Source organism: Rhineura floridana, chromosome 9 (genome assembly GCF_030035675.1).
Source record: "Rhineura floridana isolate rRhiFlo1 chromosome 9, rRhiFlo1.hap2, whole genome shotgun sequence".
NCBI lineage: Eukaryota > Metazoa > Chordata > Lepidosauria > Squamata > Rhineuridae > Rhineura > Rhineura floridana.
In genome coordinates this window covers 87,600,205-87,613,139 of record NC_084488.1, presented here as the reverse complement: position 1 = coordinate 87,613,139, position 12,935 = coordinate 87,600,205, and the positions used below count along the sequence as shown (strand labels likewise).

The window sequence follows — 12,935 nt, the reverse complement described above, 5'->3', positions numbered from 1 at the left end:
TACATGGGCAGGTATCCAAAAAAACTCAAGGCAGATTCCCATAGAGCAAAATTCTGTATTTAAAGTCCATATTTCATTAATCATAACATTTTTGCAGGATACACCACCAGACTGAATAGCCTGCAAGCCTGAAAGAGAGTCTGATAAAATCAGGACGTTTTCTGGTCTAACATCCTTAATCCACTCAAGAGCCAAAAGAATGGCCACCAGCTCTGTAGTAAATATTGAAATCCAATTAGATAGCCGAAAACCCTTTTCTATCCCAAAATAAGGGACACAATAAGCTGCACTCATCAGAGGAATCCTGGGAACCCTCAGTAAAGATCATACAACAGTGGCTCCACCAAGAAAAATATATAATCTAAAACTAATTTTTTAGGACACAAAACCCCAGTCTTCTTAGACCCCAACTTACTAGTGCGCACATCCACCAAAGGGGGAATCCATAACCAACTATAGTAATTAGAAATAATTTTCCTTGGAATAAAACTATTAACTATGCTATATTTATTTAACAAACGTCTAACTTGAACCACATAGGGAGTATGAAGCGAAAACTTCCTGGGATCACCAAATTCCCAGCACTCATCAAATAAACTACAAAATGGCCCATCTTGAAAAGTGTGTAACTTCTCCCACAACAAGAGGAAAAGAGAGTTTTCTTCAAATACCTAATGTGGCTGTGGTGCAGAGATGGCGATTACCCATGTCCAACTTTAAGGACTCGGTATAAGAAAAGAATGAAACATTGTAGCTGCATACATTTTTAATTTCAAATTATTTCCCAAAATGTGCAGAAATTGACTAAATTTACCATAAACTTCATCACCCAATGAAAATGGCTTAAAGACACCAGATGGGCTGCAGTTTTAACTCAAGGCTGATCTGCAGATTAGTAAATTGTAGTTGTTGTTTTTATTTCAAAATTTACAAACTGCTTTATATTCAAGGAATAACCACGTGGTGTATCAAAATAAAAGCAAATGGAATCTCAAGTACCAGCTGTGTTGGAAAAGGTCCCTGAGCATCTGCGGGCACCTGCTCCAGCCTAGTTTCTAGTGTCCAAGGACTACCAGACAATATCCAGGACCACATCTGCCAGCTCCAAAATAGAACTGATGTCCTTCATGCTTCCTTCCAGGATCTCTCTGGCAGCATCCCCATTCAGAGCAAGCAGAAGGTGATCAAAGCACAGGAGTCTGAATAAGTTGCTTGACTATGTGGTAAACAGTGTTCCCTTAATGTGGCTATTGGGCTCTTTTATACCATCTGAAGAGCCAGCAGCAGATACTAAGGATTAACCACATGTTAGCATCTTAAAGTCATACTGGATATTCAATTGCAACATTTTGAATTTGGGATGTAAATTATTTTGCTATTAATTTTTCTCTCTCTCTTAAAAGATCACTATGGTTATGATACTTAAATGAGATGTTGAACCTCTACAACCTTGCCCCAAATCCTGTAGCTGCTTCAATGTTCTGTATACTTTCTGATATCTTTGTCTCATTATTCAAGGATAAAATGAAGTCTAAACTGCCCAGAGAGCTTCGGCTATGGAGAGGTATATAAATACAATAAACAAACAAACGTAATATCCAGGAAATCACGCCGCAAATCACATGGCCATTCTCCACTAACTCCTTGCAAGACAGCATGGGGAGAAGTAACAAAAGCCCTATTAATTATTCTCAGAGCTTGAGACTGAACAAATTCAAGTTGCTGTAATAGAGCAGAAGAAGCTGATGCATAAGCCTGATAGCCATAATCCAGCAAAGGTCGAATATAAGCACGATAAAACATAAAAAGAATCTTCCTATCTGCTCCCCATGTACTTTCAGAAATAGCCCTTAGCATATTTAACCTAATTTTACTTTTCCGAAGCACAGAATCAAGGTAGGCTTTCCATGTTAATTTACTATCAAAAATTACTCCAAGAAACTTAAAGTTGGATACTATTTGGATACTACCCCCATATAACTGCAAATTTATGGGCACAGAAAACCTTTGTCGAGTAAAAACCATACCTACAGTTTTGCTCGAGGAGAAACGAAAGCCCCAAGAATTACCCCGATCTTCCACTTTACTCAAAGCCACATTAAGGTGAGATTCAGCAACCTGATCTACAGCGAACCCATAACGCACAATCATCGGCATACAAACTAACAGCAACCCCACCGGGAATAACAGAAGGAAGATCATTTATCATAATGTTAAAAAGGATAGGACTAACTACACTCCCCTGGGAAATTCTATTGTCCAGCAAATGAGCCTCGGACCTTCAGCTTCCGGTCTTGCAAAAAATCTTGCAACCACCAAAAAATCCTTCCCCGCAAACCAATTGAAACAATTTATATACCAAGCCCTTTTCCCAAACCATATTGTAAGCCTTTTCAATATCAAGAAAAACAGCTACTAAAAATTCTCTGGAGCAAAAACTCTTCCAGACTTCTGTTTCCAATCGAATGATGTGCTCCATAGTATGTTGACCACTATGAAAACCACTTTGTACAGGCGTCAAAAAGGTTATGTCTCTCCAAAAAAGCCACCAATCGAGCAGTAAGTATACGTTCCATAATCCTGCATATACAAGAGGTAAGAGCAATAGGCCTATAGGAATTAGGATTAGACAGAATCTTCCCCGGTTTACCAATAGGGACAATTCCATGTTTCCATCCTTCAGGTAACATGCCAGTTTTCCACACCAAATTATAAAAGGTAAGAAGTGCTACCAAACACTCACTAGGTAAGTGTCGAAGCATTTCATATCCTATATTGTCTTCCCCAGGAGTGTTGGAAGTGGGGCAAGAGCAACTCCTGTTTTGTTCTTTTGTTTGTGCTCCAGAAGGGAGATAGAGCTAGGGTCCTCCAGATGGATAGACTTGTTTACCTTTACTTGTGATGCTCTGACTGACTTTCTTCTGCCGCTAGACTGTTACGTCTTTAGGGAAGCTAAAGGCAAAGGCAAAGAAAGCCGACACCAGATACTTTTAGCTATGTGCCTCATGAAGGCAAGAGTAATTGTAAAAGCAGATTTTTAATTGACTCAGGATCCACCTCACATATTATAATTGACAGAAACCTGTTTAAAAGTTTTAAAAGTCCCAAGCAAAAGACACTTACAGCGTCTGGACAAGACATTTTCTGTGAAGGAATAGGGACAGTACAATTACTGTGCAAAAACCCAGATGGGCAAAGACAGATTGATCTTAAAAACTGTCTATATGTTCCAGTTTTTAAAGACAATTTAATAAGTGCTACCTGGATTATGGAATTTGGAGGTCAGCTTCGTATGAGTGGAGAATTTTGCCATGTCGTAGATAAAGGAGTAATAAGTTGCACTGCAAAATTGAAAAATGGACTTTTAATTTTAGAATACTTGGAAACTATGCATGCAAATGTGGTCAAGGAAACCAGTGATTTTGAATGCTGGCATATCTGGCATAGAAGGATGGGACATGCCAGCTTAACTAGAGTCACAGCTCTTGAAAAAGAGAATTTGGCAAGAGGCATTAGAATGAGACAGTGCAATTGTACACAGATTTGCGAGTGCTGTACTAAAACCAAAAGTGTGAGACCAAAATTTCCTAAGAAAAGTGAGAGGAAAACGTAAAAGCTTCAAGAGTTAATTCACACTGATCTTTGTGGGCCAATGAAAGTGCCCTCCCAAAGGTAGAAATTTATACATGCTGACTTTTATAGATCACTACTCCAGATATACTATAATATATCTCATAAAGGAGAAAAGTCAAGTACTTCAAAAACTGAAGGACTATGTTTGGATTGTGTCCAACAAATTTGGCAGAAAGCCACAGATCATAAGATCTGACAATGCAGGGAATATGTGTCTAGGGCTATGCAAGACTTTCTCCATGAGGAAGGCATAGAGCACCAGACTACAGTTGTGTCCAACCCAGAGCAAAATGGGGTTGCAGGACACATGAACTGGACTCTTGGACAAATGATTAATTCCTTGTTGGAAGATGCGCAGTTACCCAAAGCAGTACTGGGGAGAAGCTGCGGTTACTGCCACTTACCTGCAGAACCGACTTCCTGTATCTGCAACCAACAAAACACCATTTGAACTGTGGCATGATAGGATATAAAGTATGTCTCACCTTCATGTATTTGGGTGCAAGGCCTTTGTGCGCATCCCAAAAGAAAAGAGATCCAAACTTGACAACACTGCCAGGAAGTAATATTCATTGGATATTCTCCAACACAGAAGGGATACAGAGTAATAGATCCCAAAACTGGCAAAGTTGAAGTATGCAGAGCTGTCCATTTTGATGGAAGAAAGTGCGCACACCAACCAGAAGGGGCGCCACACCAAACAGATGACAGCGAAGTGGAAGAAGAAGCTGAGTTATTCTTCCACCACAAAAGGTATAACAATATACCTGCCGAGGAAGGTGAGGAATCTGTGCCAGAAGAGGCGACTGAGCCAGAAGAGGCGACTGAGCCAGGAGAGGCGACTGAGCCAGAACAGGCATCAGAGCCAGAACAGGCATCAGAGCCAGAAAGGGCAGCCGCAGCACCATCACCCAGATGCTCTGAACGCACCAACAGAGGTGTACCACCAGAGAGACTTGCTTACCTCGTGAGAGATGAACTTCCAGAGCCAGAGACCTGGAAAGAGATTGAAGCCTTACCCAAAGCTGAAGCTGAGAGGTGGAGGCAGCCAGCCAAGGAAGAGCTGGAATCTCTACACCAAAACAAAACTTGGACACCAAACAAGCTTCCTCAAGTAAGGAAAGCTGCAGGCTGCAAGAGGAAATTCAAGAAAAGTTTGTATATTAGTACTGTTACCAAGCCAGATGTAGTGGTAGAAATGGGATACCTGTGCTGAAAAACCAGCTCGCCAACCAAAATGGACTGGGAAGCAAGCAAGGATGCAACAGACTCTTGGAGTCAGAAGGGGTGAGTTCATGCACCAAGTACAAAGACGTGAAGCACCCACCTACCGCAGAGGACTACTCAAGATGGAGTATTTGTCCAACAGAAGACATGACTGCAGACGCTCTCACGAAGGTGTTGGGCAAAGTCAGACATTGCAAGCTGCGAGACAAGACGAATCTCGTGGATTGAACCAAACACTCGTTGAGAATGTTGCACTATGTGTAATTGAGAAGGGGTGCTGGAAGTGGGGCAAGAGCAACTCCTGTTTTGTTCTTTTTTTTGTGCTCCAGAAGGGAGATAGAGCTACGGTCCTCCAGATGGATAGGCTTGTTTACCTTTACTTGTGATGTTCTGACTGACTTCCTTCTGTTGCTAGACTGTTACATCTTTAGGGAAGCTTACCTGCCCTTCCTCCTTCCGCCCTTTCCAATTTTTTCTTCTCCAACTGTCCGGGAGAGAGGAGACATACCTTTGTCTCTGCTCTCTCCAAGCCACGAGGCTAACTCCCACACCTGGGCGTTATGCCTCCAACTTAGTTAGTTAGTTAGAACTAGGTTTGCCTTTCTATCTACTATGTATTTCTATAAATAAAGTAGCTTTTCTTATTTTACCAAGTCTCCAGTCTCAGTGATCCTGATGCAGGGTAAAAGCCTGCTTTCTTAGGTAAACGCGCACACACGCTGGCACACTCGCATTTCAACATCTGCTCTTACTCTTCTGCTGTGATGCTGCTTTAAATGAAATTAAGCAACACAAAAACGTACACAGCGCAACAAGGAGAAGTATCCTTACTTCTATTCACTGCAGTTTCCAATTCCCAAAGAGAAAAATCTACATTCAAAGCATCATCATCATATGGTGACCAATCATTTAAAGTATCCTTATTACATTGAATAAAACCCTCCCGCCGGAGTTTAAAAGCCTTTGACCAATTATTGATACTACAAACCTTTTGAAATACTTCTGACAAAATGTTAGCTTTCTCAACATCAGTAGTACAAACTCCTGAGTCAGTGACCAGAGCAGGAACACTTTTCCTCTGGCCACGAATACCACTCATTGCCCTCAGTTGGCGATACACCAAAGATACCGGCTTGTCCATAGTAAGATTACTACAAAAACATCGCCAACTACCTGTCGGAGAGTCGTGATGCTGGGAACGGAGAGTTTTGAACGAGCTTATGTGTTTGTGTTTGAATCCTTGCTAAAGATTATACCTTCCCTGCAAATTAGTCAGACAGAGACTTTAAGCTTTAAAATAAGAAACAACTACTTTATTCTGGAAGTACATGCTTGATAGGAAAGAGTCCTATATCTAGCTAATTAGCTGTTGGAGAAGCAAACACTGAGCCCAGTGCTTGCCCTCATGCTTGGAGGAGAGGGAGAGACAAAGGAATATGTCTGCTCCCCTCTCAAGAGAAAGAAGAAGATTTTGAAGGAGGGAAGGAACCGGGATCAACATCCTCTGCATATCAGTCTAGCAGGAAGGAAGAGACAGCAGGAGATCAAAGGACAGGTATAGCCTAACAACCAAGAGGTCTCCTCTCTAGCTACCCTTTTTAACCCCATGCAGCCTCAACCCAAGTTGGAGTTGAACCCCATATATTCCAACACTACCTCTCTTTGCACTTCTAAGTGTCCTTTTAACCAAGGCTTTGCAATGTTTATATTCCATTAAAATTTCCCCAGAAAAAGTACACCTAACTTTTCAAAAAGCAGCATTACAAGCATGGATTGCTTTACTACAGTCCTCAGTCCACCAAGGCACTACAGGATGGAGTCTTCGCAGTGGTCTATGCTTTGGAATAGCCTGAGAAGCAGCATACAATAAGCCAGTCATAAAATTAGTATGAAATACTTCAACATCATCTACTCCAACTAAGGAGTTGAGAAAGCCCAAACACTTGTTCTGAAATAATACCCAATCAGCCTTTTTAAAATTCCACAAAGGGATCAAGTTTATACCATCAATACATCCCTTCCCCTTATAATTTTCACAGGGAAGTGATCACTCCCCAGAGTACTTTCCTGAAAAATCTTCCATCTGCAAAGAACAGCAATACCTCTAGAAACAATTCCTAAATCCAAACAAGACAGATGACCAGTATATGAATCAAAACGAGTGGGAGTTCCATCATTTAAAACAACCAAATCAACACCACAGATTGCCCATTACTATCAGTATTACCCTGACTTCCCTTACTGGCTACAAACCTGAAAGTTAGTACAGCCAGCTACCTGCTCATTTAACAGAAGGGGGGGGGGGCTGCTAACATTTTCATGTATGTCTTGTGAACCAGAACCTTTATGAGGCAGCTGTCAAAGATAGAGGTAAAGTGCATAAAAGGAAGATTTATGTGTATAATAATCACAAGACTGAAGGCATTAGTTACTTGCACCCTTATCTGGATCATTGGGCATTGTGAGGCAAGGACATGCAAGATCCTTTCTTTTTGACAAAGTCAGTGGGGGATGATGATGGTAGGGTAAGGCAGATCCATGTGCTCAATTTACTAACCTTCCTTCCTTCCAAACAGCCATTGCAGTGTCAAGGCATGTGATATTCGCTATAGAAAAACTGTCAGACATGCTCATAAAGTGGATTTGTGATTACTATAATGATCTGGCAAGATCTACACAGATTTTTGTTTTGTTTTGCTTGGCTCTCAAGCCTGAGAGTATTTTTCACACAACACACTAAAATCAGCTTGGATGAGAGCATCTTACATATCAATTAGGCACATTAACAAATGTTAATGTGGGGCAGAAAGCCATCCTAAATCCAAACGTGCATTCTAGCCAACTTTGGTAGGAAAAGTAAACAGTACTTGGGGTGTTGAAGAACTAACACCCTGAGTTTACTAAGAAGTGGACAGGGCTCCATTGTCTCTCACTTTGGACACTGTAGAGAGGTCAAATCCAGCTGGGAGTCAGGAGGATGCAGGGCAGCACTGCTTCCTTTTGCTTGTGCTGCTGCACCAAGACTTTGGGCTGCTCGCTGTTCAGCGAGATGCAATCTAGTTTAGCTAATACCTTGGGAACAATGAATCAGACCAATCCCTCCTCTTTGGCGTCGTAGCCACGGGAGTCGGAGAAGACGTCAGCCCGTCTGGAAGCAGCCGCGTGCTGCTTGTGTTGTCCTTTCTTCCGAGTCCCTTTCCTCGCTCCGCTCAGATGACACCTCCTCCTGTCCGAGGGCGCCTCTCTGTAAGTGGCCAGGCTGCTTGGAGGGAGGGAGACTCGGTCCCGCCTGCTGAGAGGTGGTGATATGGGCTGCCCCATGGAGAGATCCCTGCTGTGTTGGGAGCCTGGATCAGTGCATGCGATCGGAAGGTGCCCGGGGGGCTACTGAGAGCGGCTTTCGGCGTGGGAGGAGGGAGAAAGAATCTCCTCCTGGAGAGACCTGGACGGAGCCTCAAAAGCCACCTGACCTTCCCGTCTCTTCAGGGCCTTTTTGCTGGTGCAGCGTGTCGCTGTGGTGGAAAGTGTGCCTACTACAGATCTCAGTGTCAGGAGTGGCCCATGTGCACAGCTGATGTTGAGGACCCACCTCTGAAGCCAGGAGACGACCAGAAGCAGAAGGAGGAGGAAGAAGAAAGACAGAAAAAGTGATGAGAAGTTGAGGGAGCTTTGAGTTGGAGCCGTCTTCCTTCCTCCTCCAAGCCAGAGACAGCAGCGTCCCGCAGCAGTTGCAGCGGCTGAAAAAGGGAATGACCAAGAGGAGCGAGGGGAACCTACCTCTTCTGGGACGGCCGCCGCATCTTTGACAAAGAGCAGAAAACGCCCATTTAATTTAAAGAGAACGAGGGGAAAATATCGCCGCAGACATTCCCGCCTTAGGTCCGGAGGTAAAAAGCCAGGGGAGCAGTTCCCGGAGGGAGGTAAGAGGGGACCCGCAGCTGCCTCTTGGCCCTGACAAAGAGGGAGGGTGCGCGAAGGGGTTACTGTGAAGGTGAATCAGGCAGTGCTGGGAAGAGCTGAGGGCACGGGGAAAGTTGGTGAGGCGGGTGCATGCGTGGTTACGAAGCGGGGAGAGTGGTGGATGCGCGTCCACTCGCTCGCGCTTAGCCAAGCGTGCGGTAGAAGGGGGGGGGAGACAGTTCGCCCAGAAGCTTGATTCATGGGTGCGCCAAGTCAAAGTTGTGGGTGTGCGGGTAACTTAGAAACGACGGATGGATGCGGAGTGTGCATGCTGGGATGGCCGAGGAGAGGTTTTTTTTTTTTGAGCGGGTTAGTTGATGGTGTGTGTGTGTGGGGGGGGGCAGACCGCTTACTGTCCTCGCCACAGAGTGAGCGTGTGTATTATACAGCCACTAGAGTGGCTGTATACTATAGCCAGTGGGGATTTTTCACATTCCGCAATGTTAAATTGAAAATAGTAGTTTGTGAAGGGTGCTAAGAGACTCCTATTCCCCTGAGAGAATGGTTTAACAGTCAGCCACTCTAATTGACGGTCTGCGGGGGGGGGGGGGGGGAACAGGGCGCGTCCTAGCACCTCTCAGCACTGTTCACTAACTACACTTCCAAGGATTCTTTGAGAGAAGCCATGACTGTCCAAAGTGTCCAAAGTGAAATAAAGGCCTGGTGTGGATGTGGCCAGGGAAAGCTTTGGTTTAAATTTGGGTGGGAGGCTTCATGTGTCTGCTGTAGAATAAAAAGGTGGGGGAAAAGCTGAAAAAGAATGATTCTGTTTACAATGTTTTCCTTTTGGAAAGGGGCTTCCCTTCTGCCCAGTGCCCACCCACCCAATCTCCTTCCACTCCCACTCCCTGCCCCTTCCCTGGGTCAGTGTTGGACTATGACCTGGGAGATCAGGGTTCGAATCCCCACACAGCCATGAAGCTGACTGGGTGACCTTGGGCCAGTCACTGCCTCTTAGCCTCAGAGGAAGGCAATGGTGAAATGACCTCTGAATACCGTTTACCATGAAAACCCTATTCAAAGGGTTGCAATAGGTGGGGATTGACTTGAAGGCAGTCCATTTTCATTTTCAAACATGATTGCATAGAAATAAATCCCACTGAACTAAAAAAATATGCAAATGATCAAACCCACCCTCCCTTCTCCTTCCTCCTATCCCCTCCTCTTGCCCCTTCCGTCACCCTTCCTTTGGCCCTCACTCCCCATCCCCTTCCAATCCCCCCTTCCCCCTTCCTCCTCCCCCTTCCCCCCTTCCTCCTCCCCCTTCCCCCCTTCCTCCTCCCCCTTCCTCCTCCCCCTTCCCCCCTCCTCCTCCCCATGGTCAGTTTTACTTATCTTAAACATGATTGCACGGAAGTAAATACCATTGAACTCTATAAGCATGCAAATGATCAAACCTGCCCTCCCCTCCACCTTCCTTTGCCCCCCTCCAACCTGCTCCTTCCCACTCCCCCTCCTCCTCCCCCATGGTCAGTGTTTCCTATCCTAACCAAGATTGCATAGGAGTAAATCCCACTGAAAATAAGCATGCAAATGATCAGGCCTGCTTTCCCCCTCTCCTCCCCTGCCCACTCCAGCCCTCCCCCCCATCAGTTTTACCTATCCTAAGCATGATTGCATGGGAGTAAATCGCACTGAATTTAATAAACATGCAAATGATCAAACCTGTCCTTCTCCTCCCCTCCCCATCCTGCCTGCTCCCCTCCCAGTCCTCCTCTCTGCATTTCCCCCCTCCCCTCCCCTCCCCTCCCCTCCCCTCCCCATCCTCTGTGGTCAGTTTCACCTATCCTAAGCATCATTGCAGGGGAGTAAATCCCATTGAACTCAATAAGCATGCAAATGATCCATCCATTCTCAGCAAACTTGGACAGGATCCCATTTCTTACCTCCTGGATTAAAAAGCAGGGAAATTCACTAATAGGCAAAAAACCTTGCGGTTTAAGAACATACCTATAGCCCACAGCTATTCTATCAAACTTTAAAAAGCAGGGAAATTGGGCAGCTATAGTGAATGCACCAGGGGAGCAGGAGACCTGAACTCCTCTCTGAGATATTGTACTGCCCTACAAATTGGTCAAAATGTAAACACCATTTGGGTTGGTCTTTCACAGTCCAATCCACTTCCTGTGTAGCTTGGAAGAATTTGGTAAAATGTGCCTCTGAGCATAAGGTGAGTGGTGGCAACACCTGCAATCAGCCCAAATAATAGAAAGAAGACATGTGCTGTGCTGATCTTGTTTTAGCAGGGAGGAAGCAACATTATTAAGACAGTTGATATAGTTCAGATGGTCACTTTGAATATGTCTGATTTCCTTTGCAATTTTAGTGAAGTTTCCTATAGGAAATCATTTTCTTTTGTTTCTATTTCTGTGAATATGTGAAGTACAGCAACTCTTTGCAAAATTTATACTAAAAGAACTCCAAACATAATTGTAGAATAATGCCACTGACTTCTGCAGAATAGTCTCCAGTGGACCTCAGGAGTGTGTCAATTTGCAAAAGATAAAACAGTGGTAGGTGAAATATATTCTAGCAAAATGCTAGGTGTGCTCTATGTTTTTAATTGACTGTGCCCACCTTGCCTTAAATGAAGTGGTTTAAACATAGCAGGCTGGAAATATGCATCCTCTTTTTTCCAACAGCTAGAGTCATTGCTGAAGTAGCAACATATTGGAATCAATCTGATTTTTCATCAAACTGCAGGTCCAAATTCCACTGTTAATGCACCCAAAATAGAAATAGAACATAACCTCCAATTTGAAACACAAAAGGCTGTCTTCACCATCATATGACACTGACCAATAAAAAGGCTTTGAAATTAATAAAAATAATTTTGACACAGATTTCTGGGATGAATAATGAGGGAAATAAAATTTTCTAGTGTAGATTCTCTGTAGAAACATTAATAACACAGGAAAGAATCAAAGTAAGAACACCAGCAAACATACACAAATATAATTCTCTATCTTTGGTCAAAGTTGTGGGTGTGTGGGTAACTTAGAAACGACGGATGGATGCGGAGTGTGCATGCTGGGGTGGGCGAGGAGAGGGTTTTTTTTTTTTTGAGGGGGTTAGTTGATGGTGTGGGGGGGCAGACCGCTTACTGTGCTCGCCACAGAGTGTGTGTGTATATGTGTGTGTATGATCGCGCGAACCCTCCCCTCCCCGTGTGTATATGTGCACCCGCTGCTCTTCTAAATGACAATGGTCACCTAACGTGGCTCGGACAGGTGCGCTGACACTAGTGACTCTTCCCACACAAACACGTCACCGGCGAGGAGGATGTCGAGGAGGAGCGTCTGGGGGACTCTTTCTGAGGTGAGCCGTTGGGTGGGTCTTCTTTTCCTCTTTCTCCGCTCAGTCCGCGTCCTTATATTGCCTGGTAACTGACTGACTGACTTGAACTTTGCGGGCGGGACGGTGCTTGGTGCCCTGTAGGGGGCAGAGTAACTTTCTTGAGGGAGGGGCTGGCAAGCCGAACGCTGGAGCGTTTGAGGAATAGGTCAAGGGCGCAAGCCAGAGCTCCATGGGAAGGTGTTAAGAGCCCCGAGAGCCCTAGTACGATAGCTGTGGGAGAAGCTGCGGGGGGGGGGGCTGTACGTGTGTGTGGGCCTCGTCGAGCATGAAGAAGAGTGCGCGTGCGCGTATGAATTGGTGTGTGTGTGAGAGAGATGAAAGTAGTTTCTCTCGGAGGGGAAAGCGTTGGTGAGGGGATGCTGGTGAGTAGAGGTTGCTTAACGAAAGTAGACTCAGTCAGCGTATAGAATAGAGCCTGTAGGGAAAATAGGGGTCTCGGTCAAAAAGGAGCTTTAGAAAAAGGGAAATCTTTTTGAAGAGTGGGGAGACTGGATGGTCAGCCTCGAGGCCCTTATAATAGCTTCACTCTATTGCCATGAGCAGATAGGGAGGGGATCATAGACCTTGGGATATCTTGGGATAGATAGTGGAGCTAGAGGCAGAAAGGAAGATAGACCTCTCTCGGGCAGCAGGACAAGAAGGCTTGCATGCAAGTAAGATGAGTACCTCTGAAGCAAGGTGGGACTTATTTGGACCTGACAGGCGGAGGACCTGCAGTGCAGGCAGGAGCTGAAAGTGTACTATTGGGGAATTATAGA

At 44.7% G+C, this 12,935-nt stretch overlaps 1 protein-coding gene across 8 annotated transcripts in view; it reads left to right on the top strand.

Moving 5' to 3' along the window:
• The first annotated feature begins 7,975 nt into the window (after positions 1-7,975).
• The window catches only part of UGT8 (UDP glycosyltransferase 8), a 78,351-nt gene continuing 73,391 nt past the window's right edge, over positions 7,976-12,935 (top strand). For 4 of the 8 annotated variants that reach the window (XM_061585284.1, XM_061585281.1, XM_061585280.1 and 1 more), the window contains exon 1: positions 12,291-12,539. The gene's annotated coding sequence lies outside the window, so the exon portion shown is untranslated. Of the gene's footprint in view, positions 8,781-12,290; positions 12,540-12,935 lie in introns of those variants that run through there. The other 4 variants (XM_061585277.1, XM_061585286.1, XM_061585278.1 and 1 more) reach the window with 4 other exon arrangements.